A 24,332-nucleotide genomic window follows, 5' to 3' on the forward strand; every position below is an offset into this window, starting at 1 on the left:
TAGATTTGTAACGCATTTAGAGAAACATGGGAGAATAGAAAGATAACACCCAGGGTGGCTAGACAGAAGTGAAGAATGCAAGAATGAGAGTCCAGCAAACAGTCTGAATTTGAACAGTTATTCTACCATATGCCCTAGAGATCACTTTCAATCCATAAGAAGAGTTTATAGAAGACTGAAAAAGTAAGAGCTGCCAGTGAATTTGATGCTGTTGCATGATTCAATGTTAAATTAAAAACAAACAAACAAAGAAAAAAAAAGCAGAAGTTACAGAAGGTACAAGATTCCTGAGAGAAATTAATTTTTCCAGTCTGGTGAAGATTACAAAGCAAATTAAATAGAATAAGCTACAGCAATATAAAACTAAAATTATATCACTGCAGAAAAAAAATAGATTTTTTTTCCTCATTTGTATATGAGATTGCTGGGGGCTATACATCTTTAGGCATGGCATTTGGCATTTAATTGTTTTCCAACAAATAAATTGGAGATTTAATTTTTTATTGATTTATTTTCTCTCATTGTCACATGCTACTTGTATACTAAAGAAATGTATGAAAAGAGAGCAGAGAAAATATGTTAGTATAGTGTTGACACACAGCAGCTCTGGAAGCAACTGCTTCAGGATATGCTTTAAGCAACTTTTGTATGTTAAATAACCATATGAGGAGAAAAGTAATTTTCCCAGACTGATAGGTTTTTTTTTGAATCTCAATTACAGTTGCTTCATGGACTGACTTGTAAACCAGACATCAGGTAAATGAGAGACATCAGATTTTCAGGAGCAGATGAATTGCTTTTCAGTCTTAGGGAAAAATAGGCTACAGGATGCTGAGGCTTACAATATACAAAACAGTATGTATGTTATTTCAAATAAGTAAAATACATGATAATGCATGTCTGATCACAAGAATACAGTGAATAAGGAAATTGACTTGATTTGTGTCCTGGATAGAAAACATAGGAAAATGTTGACAAGACAGTAAATTTCAATTTACTTAAACTAAAATAGATTTTAACTTAGATCCATGAGAAGTTTGAAACATGTATGATAAACGTAACAAAAAACCCCAAAAAAGGAAAGCAAATAATTTTCCAACAGGAAGAAGGATAAAACCACATTAGCACCATTACCACAGCAGTGCTAATGGTTTATCAAAATAATACAGTCCAATCCACTTAAGTAGGACAGCTCCATATATAGATTGTCTCTATTTTACCTATATTTTATCTATATATAGATTGACCTATTTTAGATCAATAAGTTTAAAATAGAATCTACTTCCCCCCCCCAAAACAAACAAACAAAAACAACAACAAGGAAAATCACCAAAATCTATTCACTGAAAGCTTGCATTTAGAATTTTATATTCTGTTCCTGAGAATGTGTTCTCATCTGATTTTGATTTCAACTAAGGTGAGATATATGGATTCATGTTTCTTTAAATCTCAGCTGATTATATTAATTATATTAATACATTTGAATATATTTATGTTAGGAGTGTCCACAATGGAAAAAAAGAAAACAAACTAACCCTAAATCCCTACTTTCTTTAATTAAACAGGTTAGTCTTGTTTCTGATTTCATTTTCTAGTACATATAAATAACTTGGAGTCCCTCAATAAAGCATCTAAGCTGATTAAGCCAGTTAAATAAATCAAGTATATTCCAAGTTAAAAATAAGCAATTTTTTGGTAGTATTTTTCCTCTGAAGTATCTACATAAATCTGCAGACTACTTTATGCATATAAATTATTCTAGCACTCATTAAAATGCATCATTTCAAGAATGAACAGCTAGCAAACAGCATATGGCTGTAAGGAGAATTATCATATTTCTTATTCTGTTAACAAATAAAATAATTTTATGATTTAGTCTCTGAGCAAACACAGTCAGAGTGAACCTGGTATCACCTACATGCTTCCCATGGTCTATTCAGTCTTGCCTACAGCTAGTACAAGTGCAGAACCTTCTGTTCTGACTGTCTTCTGGGCATACAAAACAGCAGAGCAATTACTGAAAAGCCATGATAATAGGTAGGTCTCTCCAAAAGTAATGCCTCCTATTCACTTCTAGGGAAACTACAATAAATACAAAGAGCAAAGTAACATTACTTGATAGAACAAATCCTCACCTATAAAACACTATTTCCTAACATAGTCATCACCATAAACTACACATTTTCATTAGTGATGAACAACAGTCTGCATGCTGAACTTGTAAAAAATCTGCACCTATGGAGGGGGTCTTGCTTATTGCCACTTCTGACGTGCACCACCCATCACCTCTCTGTGCTCACAGCCACTGTCTCTGGAAATGTTCAGCAAGCATCAGTGAATGTCAATGAGTATGATTTTTTATACATGGAATAATTCAGAGACACACCTTTGCTTCACACATACTTCCATGTCAGACACCATTTTGTCAAACTGCCCCTCTGCTGCCATCTGTCATGCAGCAACAAAATGAAATGGAACATTGGTGGGAAGGTTCAGTCATTACTGTCATACTACCAACATCCATCTCTAACATTGTGGGCCAACATAATAAAATAGGAGGCAGTAATTTTGGAACATTCCACATATATATTCAAGGAGATATTAAGTAAGCAGATACCTCTATGACTATGGAAATGGATCCAGAGTAATAACGAATACAACTACTTGCAACATGCCTGATAACCTTATCTGAACCACAAAGCTTTTAATACCATTCTACTCCACAAATTTTCACTGGTAGAACAGTGACTAAACAGAAGTTCAGAATAGCTATTGACTATCAGTACTACTTTCTGTAATATGGTTGTCCTAGCAGAATCTTATTTCTCTCTCAAAGTACTAATTTATCAAATCTCTGAAGAGCTTGCAAAATCTGACTCAATCACTTCCTTATTACAGATGCAGAGTACACTGGAAATCATGGTTACAAACACAAGTTATCAGAAAGTGTTTCATCCAGATAGATCTGGTCATAAAAAAAGAGAATGGTAGTGTAGGTGATAAACCACATTCTCATGTAAACAGGATAATTTGCACATTGCATCTAGACTGCTCAATTAACCTGAACCTTAGGAGACAGTATTTTCTCTTAGAAGAAAACCCCAGACAGATACAGCCAAGAGTATCCCAGGCTACATTAGGAAGAATGTGTACAGCAGATCTAGAAAAGCATTCCTTCCCCTCTTAAGCACTTTTAAATCCAATTTTAAGTACTGTGTATCAGTTTGGATTCCCTAGTAAGATGACAGATAGAATCAGATTGGAATGAGTCCAGTAAGAACCACTAAGATGATAATTCCTGAGAATCTGGAACATGGAGTGGTAAAGAGATCTGGATTAGTTCAGAATTACGAAGAGAAGCCTTGGGAAACATAATCTTGTTCTGTCTCCTCTCCACAGAGTCTTACAAGGAAGCTAAAGAAAATATCTTCTCAGAGGTAGACAAGAGCAGAAAGAAAGAGAATGGATACTGGTTGCAAGAGAGATGAGCTGAATTTTCAATTCTACATTTTTTCCAAAATGATGGAGATCAAATGCTGGAATAGATACCCAGAGAGCTTGGATATTACTAATGCTACAGATATTCAAAACTTGACTAGATGTGGCCTGAGCACTAGATATCCTTTGATCAAATTATTTTGGGCTATTCTTATGGTAACACATTACTTTCACTTTGATCCAGCCTTCAGGAAGATAGCATCTGCAATGGGATCTGCATTTCAATTTCTTCCTTCTACAGCAACATAAAGAATGCTCTAATCCTGAGGCAGAAAAATAATTCCTCAAATATTCTTTTTACAACTGTTTCAGTATAGTTTCAAAAGAAAAATATATAATACATCCCCACAGAAAATGCCTGATTTTACTAGATTCTGAACTTGTACAGCCCTTTCATTTTTAAAGATATTCTGAGTCATGTTAGATGTGATTTAGAACCTCAGTTTACCTAGGAAATTGAATGTCAGTGTAAGGAATAATTAGCAAATATTTGATCCCTCTTGCAGTTTCACATGCAATGAGTAAATAAAATCACTGGTTCTAGTTAAAATCCACTCAATAGAGTGAAAAAAAAGAAAAAAAATTTTTGAGCCATCTGTTCTTTGGGAATCCCACAAATTAAATCCAATAGATAAAAAAATTACATATGCTTAACTGCCCATCCAGAAGTATATCTCAGAAAGAAAACCACACAGGAAAGTACAGATATTGACGTATTCGAGAAGAGCCACTTCAGAGTTTTACTAATTATAAACTACACAAAAATTATCTTTTAAAAACAAAGTTATAGATGCTTTTACCTGTAGATACAAATTTAGATGAAACTTACCTATTTGAATTATTACAGAAAGGGGCCATTTCTTCTCTGTAAGGTAAATTGAAGATTGCTAGCTTAGCTAATGCATTTTCAAGGTTAATTCATTGGTGCTATAATGCTCCATGAAGAGAAAGACCTTTATGTTTCCAAAAATCACTAAAGCAGCATTTGTTACCTCCCTCACTTTTCCAATTCATGCTGTATAGTCATATGATTACTAAAGTCCAGGATGCAACCTAGAGAGAAATGCAACAGTCTGCACTACAAAGAAATTCTTCCCTAATCAGAACAGATGTCACCCCAGACACAACAGCAGAGCTATGGTGTTGTACTGTGTGTGGCTTAATGTACTTTAGAACTGCCTGAGAAAATTGTGGTTAATTTGCTAATAAACCAAACCAACTTACCAAACTGTCTGAATTTTTACAGTATTCAGAAAAAAAAGATGTTTAATAAATATTGTCAAAATATATTTGAGCAATCACCTTTCTTGAGAAGCATTTTTTTCCCTAAAGTGACAGAAAATGGTGCTGTTATCACAACAAAACAAAACTATTTAAGCTTCAAATAAAAAAGGACAAATCGAATCAATTCAGACAAATAAAACCATTTTAGATAAGCATTTTTCCCTACTTAGTAGGTGAGCTGTTTTTTTTTTTTTTTTGTCATCTTACATATTTACACAGGAAAGAAAAACATTCCTATTTCAAGATGAGGAAGTTTTATACTAGCTCCAAAAGTACAGTCTCCTATTTTATTATGTTGGTCCACGACATCAGAGGCAGATGTTAGTAGTATGGCCATAAAGGCTGAACCTTTCCACCAATATTTTGTTACATTTTGTTGCTGTGTGACGGATGGCAGCAGAGGGGCAGTCTGACAGAATGGTATCTGACATGGAAGTACATATGGAGCAAAGGTGTGTCATTGAATTCCTCCATGCTGAAAAAGCGTATCCACTGACATTCATGGATGCTTGCTAAACATTTCTGGGCACCAAACAGTGGCTGTAGACACAGTGGGATGATGGGTGGTGCATTTCAGCAGTACTTGAAAGGGACCTGCAGGAAAGCTGAGGAGGGACTTTTATATAAGGGCACATAGCAAGGAATCTTGAAGTAGATTTAGACTGGATATTAGGAAGAAGTTCTTTACTGCTTGAGCAGAACAGGTTGCCCAACAAGATTTAGGTGGCCAGTTGGACTGGATGACCTAGTAGGTCATTTCCAACCTTGGTGATTCTATGATTCTATAAAAGACTGTACATGCCTCTCTCTGGAAGCACTCAAGGCCAGGCTGGATGGGGCTTTGAGCAGCCTGGTCTAACAGGAGGTGTCCCTGCCTATAGCAGGAAGACTGGAACTAGATGATGGTATTAAAGCTCCCTTTCAACTCAAACCATTCTATGATTCTATGAGTCTTGTGCTGAGTGAACTTAGAATAAAAATGGTAAGTAGAAAACTGCAGTTTCAGGTAATAGCAAAGGCATGGAAAGCAACAGTACAGGTTGAAAACCCTCAGCTAGATACATTCTTCTTTGGCCAGTTGTCTGTCATTAAAGGAAAGGTAGCTGTTTGGTGAGATCACAAAGATTTTAATTTTTATATTAATACTGATGTATTGTTAGATTTTCCATCCCTCTCCTTGAAGCTCAGTCAATTTGCAGGTAAGATCAGAAAAGCAATAGTTTAAATTAGGAATTACTGGCAAACCTGCCAAAAACTGTTGATTTCCTCTAGCCACTTTACCATACTCTGAAATTCAGAGTATTCAATATCTGATCCACAGATATTGCAGATAAAATACTCCAGACTGCAAATATTTAAACTCATTAATCATTTGAATCCAATTGTTTGAGTATGACTATATGTATATCATGTGGCTTTCTTTTCTTTCCTTAAACTGAGAAAGCCCATAAAAGAGGCAATGAATATGCAAAAGGGTCATTTCCAACTGACAACTGAAGAAAAATAAACAAATGTTAAGGAGAATGACACAGAACAAGAACAATAAATAAATAAATAAATAAAATAAAATAAAAAAATCAGTCTTTCATTTCACACTATCAACTAAGCAAAGCAATATAAAAATGATGGTGTGCTCCCTCCATTCAAATTTTCTACTGTGAAACAAAATATCAGTAGGTTTTGCGTAACAGTTAAAGAAAATACCTTGAGGCATAGAGAAGTCCGTAAAAATAAATAAATAAATAGATAAATAATTTTAAGTCAAGCACCATGAATTCTTGACAGTAGATGTTCACTCTAACTGCTAAATGCAAGTGTATTACAGTGAAAATATTACTAAATGAAAAAGGGAATATAGACATCTATTTTAATTTATTTGCATATAATTTTAATCAACTCATTTTTCATCAGATGAAGAAGGTCCTGTTCAGGATTTTAAAGCCTAGTATATCCTTGAAATCAGTAACTGAGTCATCGGAAAACCTGAATTCAGATGGAATCAATAGATCTCTAAAGTTGTTGGTTAATTTTACAGGCCTAATACACAGCTGAAAACTTAATGAGAACTTCCTGAAATCTAAAGCTCAACTGCAATCGTGAAACACAAGATTATATCTGAAAGTTTCTCCAAAGTTACAGTTAAGAATTTTATCTTCTAAATTTCTAACAAGTAAAATTCTAAGTCCGGTTTGTCTTTCAGAAAGATCAAGAGAAACAAATGAAAACCATATGAATTTTAATTGAGACAAATTTCACTGTAAATTTATGGAGACAAACAGACCTTGAAGGATTTACACTTTATACAGCATCTAATAATAAAATTTACTTCATAACTTATGGAGATAAAAATTGAAAACTTCAAACTGGTTTTTAATATGAATTGTTTATGTAACATCTGTGCTAAAGTAATTCATTGCAATACTGTTTTTTTTCCCCATTATTATTCATTTTCTCAGAGATCTAGATGTAAGAAAGTGTCAAAACCAAGAGAGTGCATGCATCCTGTTGTCATCTTCTCCAGCCTCATATGCTGTTTACAATTTGCAGTCGTGCTAGAAGCGTGAAGGACCTCTGGCAGATTTCTCAGGCAAAATGAAAAACTCCTTGTACCTACATATGGCAGGCAATACAGAAGCATCTGTATGGCCTTTCTCTATGGATCAACTTAGTGTCCCCTTATGCTGAGGAAAAGTCTGTTCCTGTAAGACAGAAGAACATAGCTTCTAGCAGTTGCCAAACATTTCCCTGATATTTGAGCCCATTTATCAACAGTTAAAAAAACAGAAACCTGAAGAAGATATTAACTAAAGTTAACACAGAGAGAGGAAAATCTGTGAAATGCATAGAATCACAGAATGCCTTAGGCAGAAAGAGATCTTAAAGGTCATCCAGTTTTATCCCCTTACCATGGGCAGGGCTGTCTCTCACCAGCTCTGGCTGCGCAGTGCCCCCATCCAACCTAACCTTGAAAGTCTCCAGGGATGGAGCATGCACAGCTTCTGGGCCTTACCTCCTTATGAGTAAAGAATTATATCCTAACACCTAATCTGAATCTCCCCATTCTTTAAAACCACTCCCCCTCATCCTATCACTAACAGATCACCTTATAAGTCCCAATGATTAGAAGATCACAATAAGGTGATCTTGAGCAGTTTCAGACTGCTGCCTTATTAACATGGATCAAATACACTTCTAGAAACCAACGTGAAAGAGGCCAGAGACTGCTAAAGCAAAACTTGGGCCTGTTGAAGACTGAGCATCAAGACAGTAGCAAGCAATGCACTGACACATAAGACGTGAACTTGAACCCTCAAGGAGAAAGGCACAGAAAGCTTATAAGGTCATTGCTACATGATTGTTGTAAACTATGAGAAGCTGAATACCACTGAAGCAAGACAGAAAGGTTACAAACAACTGGTCCAAGGCTAGAAATGAAAAAGTAATAGCTCAAAGGCTAATCTGGCACAGGACAGAAGGTTACTACTGTAAAACAAAAGCAGGTCTCTATAGAAAAGGAAAGAGAAGTGTTAATGAAATAAATGTAAAGCCTGAACAAAACTAAATAGACAGGCTGATCCAGATTTTTATGAAGATCTTGTTTATTGATGGAATAACATAATTTTACTTAAAACTGATGTACATGATACCAGAATCAAGCCCACAGGGCACACAGGTATCACACCCTGAAGGAGTTGATAAATTAAAAAATATGCAGGTCTTGTCTCAATGGAGACAAAAATGAGATTTTTTTACTAAGGGAGAGCATTATATTTTTTCCAGTAACCTCATATATCACAGAATGACTAGTAGGGATTGGAAGGGACCTCTGGAGATTATCTAGTCCAACCCCCCTGCCAAAGCAGGCTCCCTAGACCAGGTTGCACAGGTAGTAATCCATGTGGGTCTTGAACATCTCCAGAGAAGGAAACTCCACAACCTCTCTGGGCAGCCTGTGCCAGTGCTCCGTCACCCTTATAGTGAAGGGGTTCCCATGCGCATTTGTGCAGAATTTCCTATGCAGCAGTTCATGGCCATTTCCCCTCATCCTCATGGTTACATGCACTGCAGAGAAAGGTCCAGCTTCATCCCTTAGAATCATATAATCACAAGGTTGAAAAGGATCTACAAGAACATCTAGTCCAACCATCCACCCATTAACATTGCTACCCCAAGCTACTAAACCATATCCCATAGCTCCTCATCCAGACACCTCTTGAACACTGCCAGAGATGGTGACTCCACCACCTCCCTGGGCAGACCATTTCAGTGCCTGACCACATAATTAGAGAAAAGGTTTTTCTTTATGTCAAATCTAAACCTCCTCTGGTACAACTTGTGACCATTTCCTTGGGTCCTGTTTGTTGCCTGGGAGAAGTGGACAGACCCCCTCCTCATCACAACCTCCCTTCAGGAAGCTGTAGAGTGCAATGATGTTCCCCTTGAGCCTCCTCTTCTCCAGACTAAACAATCCCAGCTCCCTCAGCCACTCCTCGTAAGACTTGTGCTCCAGATCCCTCACTAGTTTTGTTGCCTTGGGAGCTGCGTTTACGGATTGCGGGCTTTGAGTTTGTTTGAGCTATGCTGTAGCTACGCACCCCAGGATTCCATTGGCCTACTTGGCCATCAGGGCACACTGCTAGCTCATGGCCAACCTGTCATCCACCAGGACACCCAGGTCCCCCTCCAGCAGGTCATCTCCCAGACTGTACCAGTGCACGCAGTTATTCCTCCCTAGGTGCAAGACTACACTTGCTCTTGTTAAATCTCATCTAGTTCTTTTCTGCCCAACTCTCCAGCCTGTCCAGGTCTTGCTAAATGGCAGCACAGCCTTCTGGCATTTCAGCCATTCCTGCCAGCTCTGTAACATCAGCAAACTTGCTGAGGGTGGATTCTATTTCCTCATCAAGGTCATTGATGAAGATACTGAACAGGACCAGACCCAGCATCAACCCCTGAGGAACATCACTAAGCACGAGCCTCCAACTGGAGTCTGCACCACTGATCACAATCCTCTGAACTCTGCCAGTCATCCAGTTCTTGAATCACCTCACTGTCCACTCATCTATTCTACACTTCCTCAACTTTGTTATAAGGATGCTTTGGTGGACAGTGTTGAATGCCTTGCAGAAATCAAGGTAGACTACATCCACTGCTCTCCCCCATCCACCCAGACAGACATCATAGAAGGCCACCAGGTTGGCTGAGCATGGCCTCCTCCTGGTGAACCCATGCTGACTACTCCTGATAACTCTCTTCTCTTCCAATTGCCTGAAGACAGCCTCCAGAACAAACTTGCTCTCAAAGAGATCCTTGAATTACAGCATCTCCAACCAAAGACAAAAATCAAATAACTTTGGGGAGTTACATAAATTTTGAGAATTAAAAAACAAAATATGGATAATTGGCAATAGATTTTGTGATATACACAGCCAACAGTTAGTTATATATAAAAGAATGAAAAGTATTTTCATAGTTTGCTCTAAGCAAAATTTTAATCCCTTTCTCCATCTAGAATCCACAGTAAAATATAGAAAAGCTCCAGTAATGAAAAGAACCATGACATTACATTTTTATTATTATTTTTTTTTCTGCACTTAAATTGAACTAACCTTTGAGTCATTAGGAGTTGTCAGCGTTTTACGGGCTGGTTCAGCCTGGTTCCGTGACGATTGGTGCGGGGGACCCACAGACCCACGCCCCAGGAAAGGGGAAGGGGGAAAGGGAAAAGGGAGACGGGCCTAGGAACAAAACAGTGGCGACGATCTGAGGAGGAAAGCTAATTTACTAAATAGATATCGGAAAGCAAAATAACACAATATAATACAATATAATTGGAATTAAAGCTAATAAATCAAATAAAATGAGCAAGAGAGAGTGTTTGATAAACCGAAGGCATTACGCTAACGCTGAAGGCGGACGGCAGCGAGCACCCACTGCTGAGTCGATCCCAAAGGAAAGAGAGTGTCCCGTGACCACAGACAGTTTTTATTGTTCCCCCTGAGCGTAAACACAAAGCATCGCAAAGTCCTCTGGGGAATGTAGTTCTCTTCTGAGACAGGTACACCTAGAACTATCGATGGTCCACGGAGCTGGAGCATTAACTCTTTAACTCCCAATACACCACATGATGTTATTATGTGGAATATCAATAATACAACAAAAATCATAAAACCATAACAGGAGTATTATAATATTCATGACAGCCGTAGCTGGCCAAGTAAGTAGGATTCTGAATATGTATGAACACTTAGCCAGAACATATCTTTTATCAGAAAACCTGGAATTTATTGTTTCCTAGAGTTTTTGATACATTGTAAGGCATAGAGAGACTGTCAACATTTTCTGCATCAGCTAAACTGGAAGTGATCTTTTAAACTGAGGCAAACACAAGGTATTGCATCTTAGTTTAATCATCTTTTATCAATAGCTGTACTGAGTCACACAGAAACATCCATACAGTCATCAATAGTTATTCTTTAAATATAAGAGACTGTTGTAGAAAGAGGTACAAAAGAACAGGTTGTGCAGAGTCAGCTCTGTATTAAGCTAGCACACACTGAATACCTTTACAATAGTAAAAACAAGCCCACATCATTGCTATGTATGCTGCACCAGTTAGGCTGACAAAACCCAAGCAATGATTTCACAGCTTGACGAACATGACAGGGGGATGGGACAGTGGCTGCTCCCTTTGCTGTATCTTGACTTGCTCTTCAATTCTGCCTCTTTTGACTTCTATCAGATAGTCCAACCTACATAATATCTTCCATGACAATAAATTCTCCCACACCCTTGCTGACAACAGTGAGCGATAGTATGGGCAGTGGACACGGTAATGAAACCATGGGAAGCAGTCACTGGCATGGAGCTAGTGGGACAGGATATGCTATCTCCCTGGCCAATCCACATCCCTTACTTCCCAGTGAGTCAGACTGGAGTGGGCTGAAGCAGATGACAACAAGCAGCCACAACCACCCAATACTGCTGCAGCCCCTGTGCACACATGTCCATAGCCTACCTGAGAGGTCAAGTCAGCAGGAGATCAAGATCTGCAAAAATTGAACACAGGCATAACTACAGCATAGCTCAAGCAAACTCAAAGCCTAAAATCCATACACACACCTCCCAAGGCATTGTGTTGAAGCTCCAGATGAGGCTTCTCAAAATTCCTTTACCTTTTAGCTCACTTTTTTTTTGTTTGTTTGTTTTGTTATCCAAGATAACACAGGATCATATGACAACTGGCCTTGAACACAGGCAACCTAAACCATAGGAGGAGTATGAAGTGGCTACAGATAGCTGAAAGAGTTAGAACTGATTGGTTCAGAGAACAGAAGGTGCCAGGGAGACATTATAGCACCCTTCCAGTTGTTAATGGGGGATCTACAAGTAAGATAGTAGCTCTCCATCATGTGAGAGTAGTAGTAGATCAAGGAGTAATGCTTTTAAACTAAAAAAAAAAAAAAAAAAAAAGAGTAGGTTTAGATTAGATAAAGGAAAGAAAATTTTCACTATAAACATGGTGAGGCACTGGTGGATTCCCCATCTCTAAAAGCATTCAAGACCAGGCTGGATGGGGCTTTGAGCAACCTGGTCTAGTGGGAAGTGATAAAGATCTTTTCCAACATAAACCACTCTGTGATTCTATGAAAAATGTCTGAAAAGAGTGAAGACTTTGCAACAGAATTACAAATATTAGAGGTGTACATAGTATGAGATAAAAATAAATCATAAAAACAACATTGATATGTTTTTGTGAATTATGAAATGGCTTTGCAAATTCTGAGTTAATTTTAAAACATGTAAAACAGATCAGGACATTATTTTGCCAGTGCTGACTTGAACAAAGCTTCCTCAATTCCCAGAATCCAATATAGTTATGCATATTTATGCTAGAACTTGATTATTATCAGAACTACATTATATTGCTCATCTAAATTTCCCCAGAATATACACTTCCACCATGTGAAAAAAAAAAGTGTTAGACACTTCATGCTATGAAGCATCTCTTTATTCTTCCACATAGCATCCGTATAATGATGGGTTTCCAGCACACAAGGTTATTCTAGCAGTTAGCAACTGAAAAAGTATTAAAGTATCCTAGCTAGACTATTACTATTATTGTACAAAGCAGGATGTGGAGTCAGGATCCAGAATGGGACAGATTCATGAGCCCCCTCCAGTTGCTTTCCACTGCTTTGGTAATGGAAAGCAGCCTTAAACCCACTTTATCTGAACATTTAATCCAAGTCTATGGTTATTTTGCACTGTCTGTCAAGTACAAAGCAGCTGGAGCCTACTAACAAATATGGCTTTCTATTTATGTATTCTAGTGGTGAGGGATTAATTTTCAGACCATATGCAATTGCTTACTGGTGAGAAAGGTTTTTATACTTTCCACATAGATATTATGCAATATAACATTTTAAGAGGGTATAATACTACAAGCTGTGCGTGATTCAAATCAGACACACACAGCGGTATAGAGTCAAACACTTTCCTTTTCTAATTTGAAATTGTTTTCACATACAATAAATAATACTTTATCCTTGAAGGGTTTTCTTTCATTTGTGGAAAGACCAGATGGGTCTCACAGGCCATTCACAGTTAAGAGAAAAACAGTATTAAAATAATAATAATAATAATCCCTTTCAAGAGGTGAGATCTTATATTCTTTAAAGGAAAATAATTATTTATTTGGATGAAAACCTTTTGTATTCCAGTGTAATTGTTAATATCTGTGGGATGTCTTGAAAAATGAGATAAGTTGCCACTCTGTGATACAAAGTATCTCTGTGCATAAGATCTAAATTAAAAAAAAAAAAAGAAAAAACAACAGCGGAGCAGATCTTAAGGTACCATGCAGGGAGTAGATACAAGAAATACAACTGTGAAATCAGGGAAAAAAAGCTCAAGTGATAACAAGTGGACAAGACAAAATTATTTCACAGTGGTATTGGGGTGATCTGCTTTTTTTGTTTGTTTTCTTGTTATTAGGAAAGAAATAAAGACAGAGACTGGACATCATGCTTTATAAAGCATCTTCAACTATTTCTTGCTGTTGCAGTAAAAACAGTTGCTATTAGAGAGTTCAATCAAAAATGGCTTATCTTCATCTACCAAAAAATATATATTTTTTGCAACATTTTTTTAAAACCAGGACATTAAGTTACTTTACATAAAACAGAAGGGAGTACAAGCAACAAGATTACACATCTAGGAACATTTAATGAAGAAGTGAATTACCATCCCTGGTCTGAAAAAAAAGCAAATATAGACATGATGAAAATATGAATAAATGTGCATTTTGTGTAAGACAGATGTATGCGTTCTTTATGGAATATTAAGAAAATTCAGAAAGATCTTTGACTGTCAGAAGTAGCTTACATTTTCAACAGAATACAGAAAGAATATGAACAAACTACTCTTATTTATTGATATTAATGAAAAATAGATCCCCTGTAATTGGTGTACACTGCCACAGTTTTCAGTATTTTCTGTTATGTAAACTTTTTAGGCAGAGAATGAATCTGCACAGGAACATTCCCACTGACACAAGATATGGAAACAGCTGATTTTTTAATCAGTATTGGCACAAATCTGTATAATCTCAACTTCTGCATATCAGAGATCTCAGGGCAACAGAAACCTACCATTCAGAATAACACTGCACAATCTCTGGATCGAGTTTTGATCTAGATAAACTGTTTTACTGAAGTATCACCCTCATTTGATTTGCTGTAAACGAAGCCTAGAGATCTGCTTTCCAAATCAGAGCATTCTGGGAGATGTGGCAAAAGAAAGAACATGAAAGAAGTTTAATAGAGAAAAAATACTTCATAGAGAAAAGATCAATGTTTCTTCAGTGTTCTGCATGAATTCTGCCTTTTCTTTTGATTTGCTTTCCCAAAGTTTCTAGGAAATAGTACAAGCTCAGGCTAGCAATGTCAAGCATTAATTAGTGTCTCATGCATTTTAGTCTTATGAGTTCTACAAAACTCCCAATTTGGCCCTGGGAGAATCTTGAGTTGGAAGGGGTCTTAAAGATCAACTAGTCCCAACCCACTTTCTGGAGGCAGGATTGTCAACCACTAAATCAAACACGAGATCAAGTACTAGATCAGGTTGCTGAGGACCACACCCAACCTGGCCTTGAACACCTCCAGGGATAGGGTATTCACAACTTCTCTGGGCAGCCTGTTCCAGTACCTTACCAGCCTCTGAGTGAAGAATTTCCCTCTAACATCTAATCTAAATCTCCACTCTTTTAGTTTGAAGATGTTCCTCTCTGATTTTTTTTTTTGTAAAAAGGTCTATTAGTGACAAGACATTCTCCCTCTGAATTATTAGCTCCCTTAAAGTACTTGAAAGCCACAACGAAGCCTCTTTTCACCAGGCTAAAGACCAGCTCCCTCAACTTTTATTCAAAAGAGATGTGTTCCAGCCCTCTGATGATCTCTGTGGCCTTCTGGACCAATTCCAACAGCTCCACATCTTTCTTGTGCTGAGAGTCCAAAGCCTAGATGCAGTAATCCAGATGGGGCTTCACAAGGGTAGAGTAGAGGAGGACAATCACTTCCCTCTTTCTGCTGGCCACAGGGAAGCTTACACCTGCTAACACTGTGATCAGAAACTTCATGCCTACTTATAAATTGTTCTTCAGATTCTGTGCCACTATACACATCTAAGAATAGTCTGCATGTTGGCAAATACTCTAATTAGTGCTTTTTCTACTTTTTTTTTTAATGTCTTTACTACTACTTTTATTCTTTTAAGCAAATTGAAAGTCATCCTTCTGCATAAAAACCTGTTATGTTGAGTCTATAAAACAAGCGTTAATTAGGATATGCCAGTGAATGACCCTCCCTGGTATATTTCACCTGTTAGATATTCTTTTGCAAACAGGCAAATATTTGATGCAACTGAAAAGGCAATATGCATTGATTAATCCAGTGAAGATCCGGTAGTCAAAAGACAAGCATGTATTTGTACCTTTATACCATACAAGGAATAGCTTTTAATGCTTTGAAACACAAAGCATTCCTTATGATGTATTGCAGAGAATACAGAATAGGATAAAGATGACTTTACTCATTTCTTCTGATATGCATTTTTCCCTTCAATTCTTTCATCTTCAAAATGTCAGTGCCAAAAATATATTTTGCTTGTTACAGTAATACTGGCATAGAAGTTTTGACTTATACTTCATTCAATATTTTCCAAAAGAAAATAGCTGTCTATGGATTAGATCCAAAGCCCATTGATATTAAAATGTCTTCATTGGGTTTTGCCTCAGGACTTAAGTGCATGGAAAAGCTCATGACAATAACTGTCAAGAATAATTTGAAAGAAAAATTAATATTTGCAGGCTAGGAGTAACAACTGAGAACAAGTAGTTCAACCTCTTCCATTGAGCTTCACAATGTTGATGTCTACATCAAACCCAGAAACTAAGGGTTAAAACTACAGCACACCTTTTGGAAGCTGTTTAGCCATCCTGCAAATACAACATGAAGAGTGCAAGACCTCACTTGATAAATTAGTTCAATTATTGTTTTCTTTTAATTTATAAAAAAAGTTGAAACAAAAAATTAAGTGCAACTTCCATTTGTCTAGTTCAGTACATGGAATGATTTAATGCTTTTGTCCAGTAAATTAAAGAACCCTCCACTGTCAAAAACATTCTTACTGTTTAGGTACTTGCAAAATGTGATCAATTTTTTAACTTTCTGTTCAATAAATAGAACTGATTGCAGTAGAAAGAGGATGCTATTGTCCGAAGGAAGAATGACAATATTTCACACAAATAATTCACACCAGAACAGCTGGAAACCTTATCAGTTTATGTTTACCACTCAAAACAGCATACAAGCTCCCCTGGACTATTCACATGCTGTCATGCAAAAGGGATTGCTAATAGCAACTGCAAAACATTTTTTTCCTTTTTTTTTTTTTTTCCTCCAGGTTAAGCAGTTATGTGCAACAAAGTGTACAGTAAGGCAAGGAGACCTTTGGTACTGTGACTACTTTTGAGAAGGAAAATATCAATAAAAATTTTGTGAATATATATACACATATACATCTCCGTAAAAGTTGAGTTTTCATTAATGGGTTCTAAAGCTGAACAGAAAAAAAAAAGATCCTTGGATGTCAACATTCCAATACTAAAGCAATTTCTACATACGAAATATAGCAAAAGTCAGTTTTGATATAACATCTTGTCACAAATATCTTCTTTCCTTGGTACCAGAATAGTATTGCTGCACACTGGTATAGCAGTTGCAATACAACATGCCATAGTACTTACTGTTTTAAGGAAATTGTATTTCCTTAGAAGCTAGATGCTTTTAGACATGTAGCAATGCTTAGGACATCTGTATCCTATCACATTCAAATTATGTTTGAAGTAACACATACTTCGTATGACAAGGAACAAATTTTTGGACAAGAACATAGCTATGGTTAGATTTGATTTCTGAGAACAAAGTGACTTTTTTATAAGAAACAGCTATTCACTGTTCTACTAGTCTAGCATTTCTGATATTTACATATGCCAATAAGATTAATCAGAGTAGAATAAACTACCTAGAACCACTATCTATATTTTGATGCTATGGAGAAAAGAATGCATATATATATGCATGCCAATTTATTTTTTTTTTAAATGAATTGTGTAAATAGCTATGAAGATAACACTAATTCTTATGTTTCACGTACATTAAAATAAGTCTGTCATAATAAACAATTAGTACAGCAAATATTTATCCTAGCCTCTTTGCGCATCAAACATTCAATTCTATTAATAGAGCCACATCTGTATTTTAAAACAATGATTTAATAATAAACAACTAACAGGCTGCTACTGGAACAGTTTACTCACATGACTTACAAGTGCTGCAGAGTGTTTACTATTTAATAAAAGAATATAAGCCATTGAAGCAGAATTTTTAGGATGCGAATGGTCTTTACAATCAATTTTATGCATTTTGGTAAATAAGTAATTAAATTCACCATAATAGCATGACTGCATTTTTTAATCAATGTAAACGTGTCTAGAAAAAATGAAGAAATATTAGATAAGTTTGCTCAAGTATTTCCTGATTTTTTCCTTTCCAAAAAATTTAAAAATTCTGGGAGGAAGAGGAAATAGTGTCCATTCAAATAAACTATGCTCTAGAAATCCATCTCAATTATGCAAGGTACTTTAAAAATTGACTCTATCCAACATGCCTGTTTTGCTAGTACAGCAACCCTACATGCTTCCTATGCTTGCTGAATTTTTCTTAACTAGGTATAAAAGTCTCCTTGAGGATACAGGCAGTAGGACACATATGTATTGATTAGTGTTAAAAAAGGCATCTGAAACAAGACCAACACTTAATCAAGCTCCGGCTATTTATTTACTTTTTTTTTTAACTCAGATTTTATGCATTGAATACACTAGGTATAAACGTGTATTATATCCTCAGGTTAGTAGTTTGACTGTAAATTTAACTGCCAACATTAATTGAAACAACATTTTCTTGAAGAATATATCAAACTTTTGAATCTGCTTGCAACACAAGGACCATCACTTTAGCTATTTAAAATATATATTTGAGATAAACTAAAAATAAGGAAATCACTCTCTAACTTGTTATTTTAACATTTCACAGACAAAAAGCAACTGACTGAGAGTTATGTTTTAGTATATCTCCTCACAGCCCTGAAATCTTGAGCTGTTTCATCACAGGTCACTGTAAATGCAAATATCAACTCAAAATAAACATTCTATGAAGTTGCTTTCAGGCAGTAGCATTATAGACTTGTAGTTCACTAGTCCACAAGTAAAAAAGGTGTTAAGAATTTACAGCCATCAATGTTACTCTTAAATGAAATAGAAGTAAGCTGATACATCAAAATTTTATGTAAGACTTCAAGTATGGACATAATTATGCATCTAGATAATGTCAACTTTGCACAGATATGAAAAAGAGGCACACAATTTTTAATGGTTCATAAAATGTACAACTTTTTTTATGTTGCTGTGGTCATCTTCCTTACAACAAAATATAAGCCTGCCAAGGATATGATAGACAAATTACAAGTATGGAATCTATATGAAGACAACTGTCACTGGTTTGTGGGACAGTTTGACCCAGTACTGTGACAATTGAGGCAGGGGACTCATGGGCCCACACCCCAGGGAAGGGGAAGGGTGAAAGGGAAAAAGGAGGAGGGAGATGGGCCTAGGAACAAAACAGCGGCAGCGATCTGAGGAGGAAAGCTAATTTACTAAATAGATATCAGAAAGGAAAATAATACAATATAATATAATAGGAATTGAGGCAAATGGATCAAATAAAATGAGCAAGAGAGAGAGTGTCCGATAAACCGAAGGCCTTACGCTAACGATGAAGGTGGACGGCTGCAACAAACACCCACTGCCGAGCTCCATCCCGAAGGGAAGAGAACGTCCCGTGACCGCAGACAGTTTTTATCTTTCCCTATGGGTGGAAATATGTAAAAATGCAAAGCATCACACAGGCCTCTGGGGAATGTAGTTCTTCTGAGACAGGCATATCCATAACTATCAATAATTCACAGAGCTGGAGCATTAACTCTTCAACTCCCAATACACCACATGATGTTATGATGTGGAATATCAATAATACAACAAAAATCACAAAACCATAACAAACATCTTTCATGAGTATGACACTATGTATTTGGCTAGCTACCTGAACTAAAGAAATCCAGATTGTGAGAACTGTCAGACTAAGTGATAGAGATGTTTAGAAAAGTTTCTCCTCTTCCTGTTGCTTATGCTACCTAATATACTTTGGTCTAACAAGTTGATCAGAAACTCCTTCCCTCTTTCTAGAGATGTGAACATGGAAGAAATAACATCCATGGAGTATGTTACAAAACAAGAAGGTTCTTCCCTGTACAGATTGCAATTTATTACACCTTTAGATTCTCCTGGTTTTAGATATTGTTTCTTTGTGTAAGAACAACAAAAACTTTACAGCATTGCAGCTAAACTGAATCAACAAGATTGGATTGCACTCGGTTTGATACTATCCCCCATGTGTCTGCAAAGCATCACCAACCACATCTTCCATGTACCACTGCCCATTTTGCGAAATATGTTCTATTCAAAAAGCAATCCCATGAGATCAAGCCTATTAGTTAAATATTGTTTTTAATCATCTTTTAAGACCTACTCTATCTTGCTGTCAGAGTTACAATCTTCTTGCAATACAATGCTAGACTTGTGAAGAAAAAGTGAGAAGAAAACACTAACATCTTGAACATTTTTCTGGAGAAGCATTTTTAACTCTCAACAGATGTCACTAATGCACCTGCTTTATGGCCACATGGACTTTTACATTTTGTCATTCCTATTGACTTTCTATTTGACACTCTCTAATGGGTAATTAAGGTCAACTAAAACATAATCAATTAATCTGCATTAATTGGTGGACAGAACCACATTTTTCTTGTGATTTCTTACATATCCATGTACCGAACATCTTTCAGCTTTCCCCAGAGCCCCCCTCAAGCATGTTGCTTCAGAGTAATTATAATGAGTTAGGTTGTCTTTGTTCAGCAAATTATTCTCAAGGAGCAACAAAGAGAAGATAGATTTTGCTTTAAAATATTCCCTGCTTCTACCAAAATTATCATTTTCACTTACTGACAGTAATATTAATAAAGATATATTGACAGAGTGATAGTAGAAAGACAGGCAAAAAAAAATCCTGTTTTACAGGACACTTCCATAAAGGAAGAGTGAAAGAGTAAATGTGTTCTGTTGCAGACTTCAAACATTCCTCTGCACATATACTTCCTGGGGACAGTAGATATGTGCGTATGTTCTAAAATCAGGTTGTGGATTGAAAAGAAGCTTGTTTTTATCATGATGATACAAACTTGCTCTCCAATATATTGAGAGTCGCCTTCAATTTGGGATACACCATATATGCATTTGGCGTCATTATCCAGATGATTAATGAAAACATTAACTATGATTGACCCCTGAATGCAAAGACAGTAGTAGAAACTGACTACCAGATAGAATTTGCCCAACTGGTTAAAACTTATTGAGCTCAACAGTCCACTCAAATTTATAGCCACCTACATCAACTATATTGCCATCAGCTTAAATAGTTTGTAGCTCAGCAATTGAACTATCAAGATGCACTGGGAAAAAATGTCAAAATCCATGCTGAGGTCAAGGTAAAAAAAAAAATAAATATTGACTGTTCTCCCTTTGTCCATTCAACTAATACCATTACCATATATGCAATTAATATGGTCAGCTTCTACTTGTCTTAGTTGTTCAGTCTCCAGTCACCACATCCTTTATGTGTATGGACATGACTCTCATAGCATACTTCTTTGAAGATGAGTGGGAGATTGATCCACTTTCAGGAACAAGAAACAGCTCCCTTGCCATCTTTTTTTAAAAAATGATAGAAAGAGCCACACAACGACTTCAAGCTCCTCAGCATGCCAGAAGACATCCCATTGAGGTGGGGATACACAGGTACATGGAATTATGTTGCTGGAAGAATCCATAGCAGTGACATTCAGCCTTTTTAGTGTTGTTATTATGTCCACTGTCCATTGAGCAGTAAGCACACAGATTTCTTGATCTTTCTTTCTAGTTGCCAGTTTTCAGGAACATCTAACAGTGCTCCCTTTTCACTCAGTAAAGCAATATTGAGTTGTGTAGACAGCAATAACAACTTGGAAATAACCAGCAGTCACTTTCCTAGAAATCTCACTCCACAAGTGTAGAAACAGAATGTTTACATAGACCTCAAAGAAAAACATGCAACTTATGGTCTATGAAAGCTTGATACTCAAAGGCAGTCTAAGGCACAAGTTCAAGGGCTTCATACAAGTAGAACTATGTATTTTGTTGCTAACAAGACATATTGCTAAGCCACGCTAATGAAGCCATGAAGCTAATGAAAATTGTCCATGAGAAGGAATTTACTTGTTCCTTTTGATGACATGAACAAGAGCACTGATTTTTGTCAGCCAAGAAAGCCCCATTAAATTTCATGGATATTCATACCAGATCTCCTTCCAACCATATCCTCGAATTGTTTTTTGTGGCACTTCCACCATCAACATACACCACTCCTACAGTATCTATATTGTTAAACAATAACATATGGTAATACCCAATATCAGTATGCTTTATAGAACACAGAATGTGTGTGGAGAATGACAATATGCAAGTTACTGAAGCATTGTGTTTTGGTATTAACTGCACAAAATAAAAGACTTATTTGCTATACCTACTACTAACAACATGCTTACAACACAGGAGTACTTTGTGAGGGTAGAGGATGACAAAGTTCACAGATTTCACCCATCCATTCTGAAAAAAATGCTTTCTTGAAATAGTTAAAAACAATTTTTTGGTTGGAAAACTTTCTTTAAGTTAATTAGCTTTGTTTTACCTGTCTTCTAAACCAGACACATGAATAGCATAAAATGACATATTACTAAACATACAGTCCCATTTGATACTCCATCACCTTAACACATCAAAATTAATGAAAGGTGTCTTTCTCACAAAGAGATAGTCTATGATTTTAAATATTATCTCCAACCCTCACTAAGAACAAAAACAGATTAAGTTGACCTCTTCAGATAGAGGGGAAAAAAAATTCAGTCACCTTAGCAACAATGACTGGTGTTCTCCATGGCTCTGTGTCTTATTGTGCAAGACATACAATCATACTCCCCTTTAGGCCATGCAAGAGAATGTAGACAACTGATTGGTCATAATCATTTCTAGCTATTACAGAAAGCCACAAACAAAAGGGATCTGAAGGAGAGATACAGAGGCACAGCCAGAAAAAGAGAGGATGTTCAGAGTTGATAGAAAATGGATACCTCCAACAAAGTTGTATGCACTGTTTCTAGACAACATGAAACTCAGAATTCCTGCCCAGTCATGCACAGAATGCAACACAGCCAATGGTGTCTGTCATAGTCCTTTTATGGGTCCATTCTTTACCATGTCATATCACAGGAGAAGCACAATGCCCATGCTTCTCAAAGCACAGTCAAGATCAAATCTGTCATCATAAGGGTAAGGAAGAAACTGTGTATATATCTAGCTACTCTCACTAGCACCTACAGGAGTATTTTAAGCCTCTCAGACCAAAGTTTTCCTGTATTTTCCACACCACAAAAAAAAAAAAAAAAAAAAATCAAATCAGGAGTCAGAATTTTAATGGCAAATGAGGGAGGAATTCAAGATTTATAAAAAACTACTCACCCATAACTTGTAAGAATCAGTTTGTATTCCGTCTAGTCTATTCTATTTCCTATGATAGTAATACAAAAGTGAAAATGAAAGCAAGAGTGAAGAACAAAAATAAAATACATATAGGTCTAGATATTCTTGTATTCAAATATGAAGAACATTACGCCTACATCTTCAAAAGGAATTATGTCACAATGAGTTTGTTAAAACATATGTAAGCCTTCAGACTGAGAACCACTTTTTGGTCTGTCTCAAAGACTGCAAAACTTTGAAGTCATCAGACACACCAAACTAAAAAGTGTTTGAGCGCTAAGTAGAGCAAAATGCCAACAAAAAGGTGAAGGATCATTAAGAAATCAATTTGATGAATTTATCTATTTAAAGGTGGAAGGCTTAATTCAGCAACAAGCAAAACAGTAGAGTTTGTAGTTGGCTTCATGTTCTTTTTCATTATTAATTTTCCCAAATTCTTGTGCAGTGGTGCATGGAATGTGAAGATGCAAGAGGGGAAATTAACTCCATTAGAACTGAAAGATTGGGTTGGAACATAGAACCATAGACTCTTTAACTCTGTTGTATTTTTTTAAAAACCACTAAGGTAAATTCCAGTATGATAATTTTTCCTTAGCTTACAGAAAAACAGCCTTATACCGTTAGTGAAACATCTGTCTAAAATGCGACTATTGATCTTCAAAATAGGGTGCTTGTGCAATCATTCAATTTTCTTTCTATTGCAATAACCAAATACTATGGCATGGTTTAATATTCATTGGTGGTCTGCAGCACGAACAACTGAAGACAGAACATGACAAGTAGGCTCCAGTAGGAGTATCTGAATTACCACTGTGACACTTCAAATAAAAACATCTGTTCTGAGGCATTTTGCCTTTTGAAAGAGCATGGAGGATAGAGATTTCTCAAGCAAGTTATGTTTGTGGAAAACCTGTATCACTACTTTGAAGTTATTGTGGGATGACTTTTTCTATCTAGAAGTACATCCATCTTCAATATTGAAGCTGAAGAATAAGTAGACATACTCATACAAATTACTACTAGTTACAGAGACGAAGATACAATGCTGCTCAAGCTGTTACAAATAGTTCAAATATTAGCTAAAGCTATTATCTACACTGGTTAAGAGACTACCAACAGCAGAAATATGGTCTTTCATTCTGCACACAGTTAACGGCATCCACAATAGATTTAATCTGAAGTTCTTTGTAACTTCCAAAAAAAAGGACAAACCTAATTCTTGGAACTGTACAGAAAATGTCAT

This window comes from Cyrtonyx montezumae, unplaced genomic scaffold (genome assembly GCF_038088225.1).
Source record: "Cyrtonyx montezumae isolate F1298 unplaced genomic scaffold, pur_monq_1.0 scaffold_3, whole genome shotgun sequence".
NCBI lineage: Eukaryota > Metazoa > Chordata > Aves > Galliformes > Odontophoridae > Cyrtonyx > Cyrtonyx montezumae.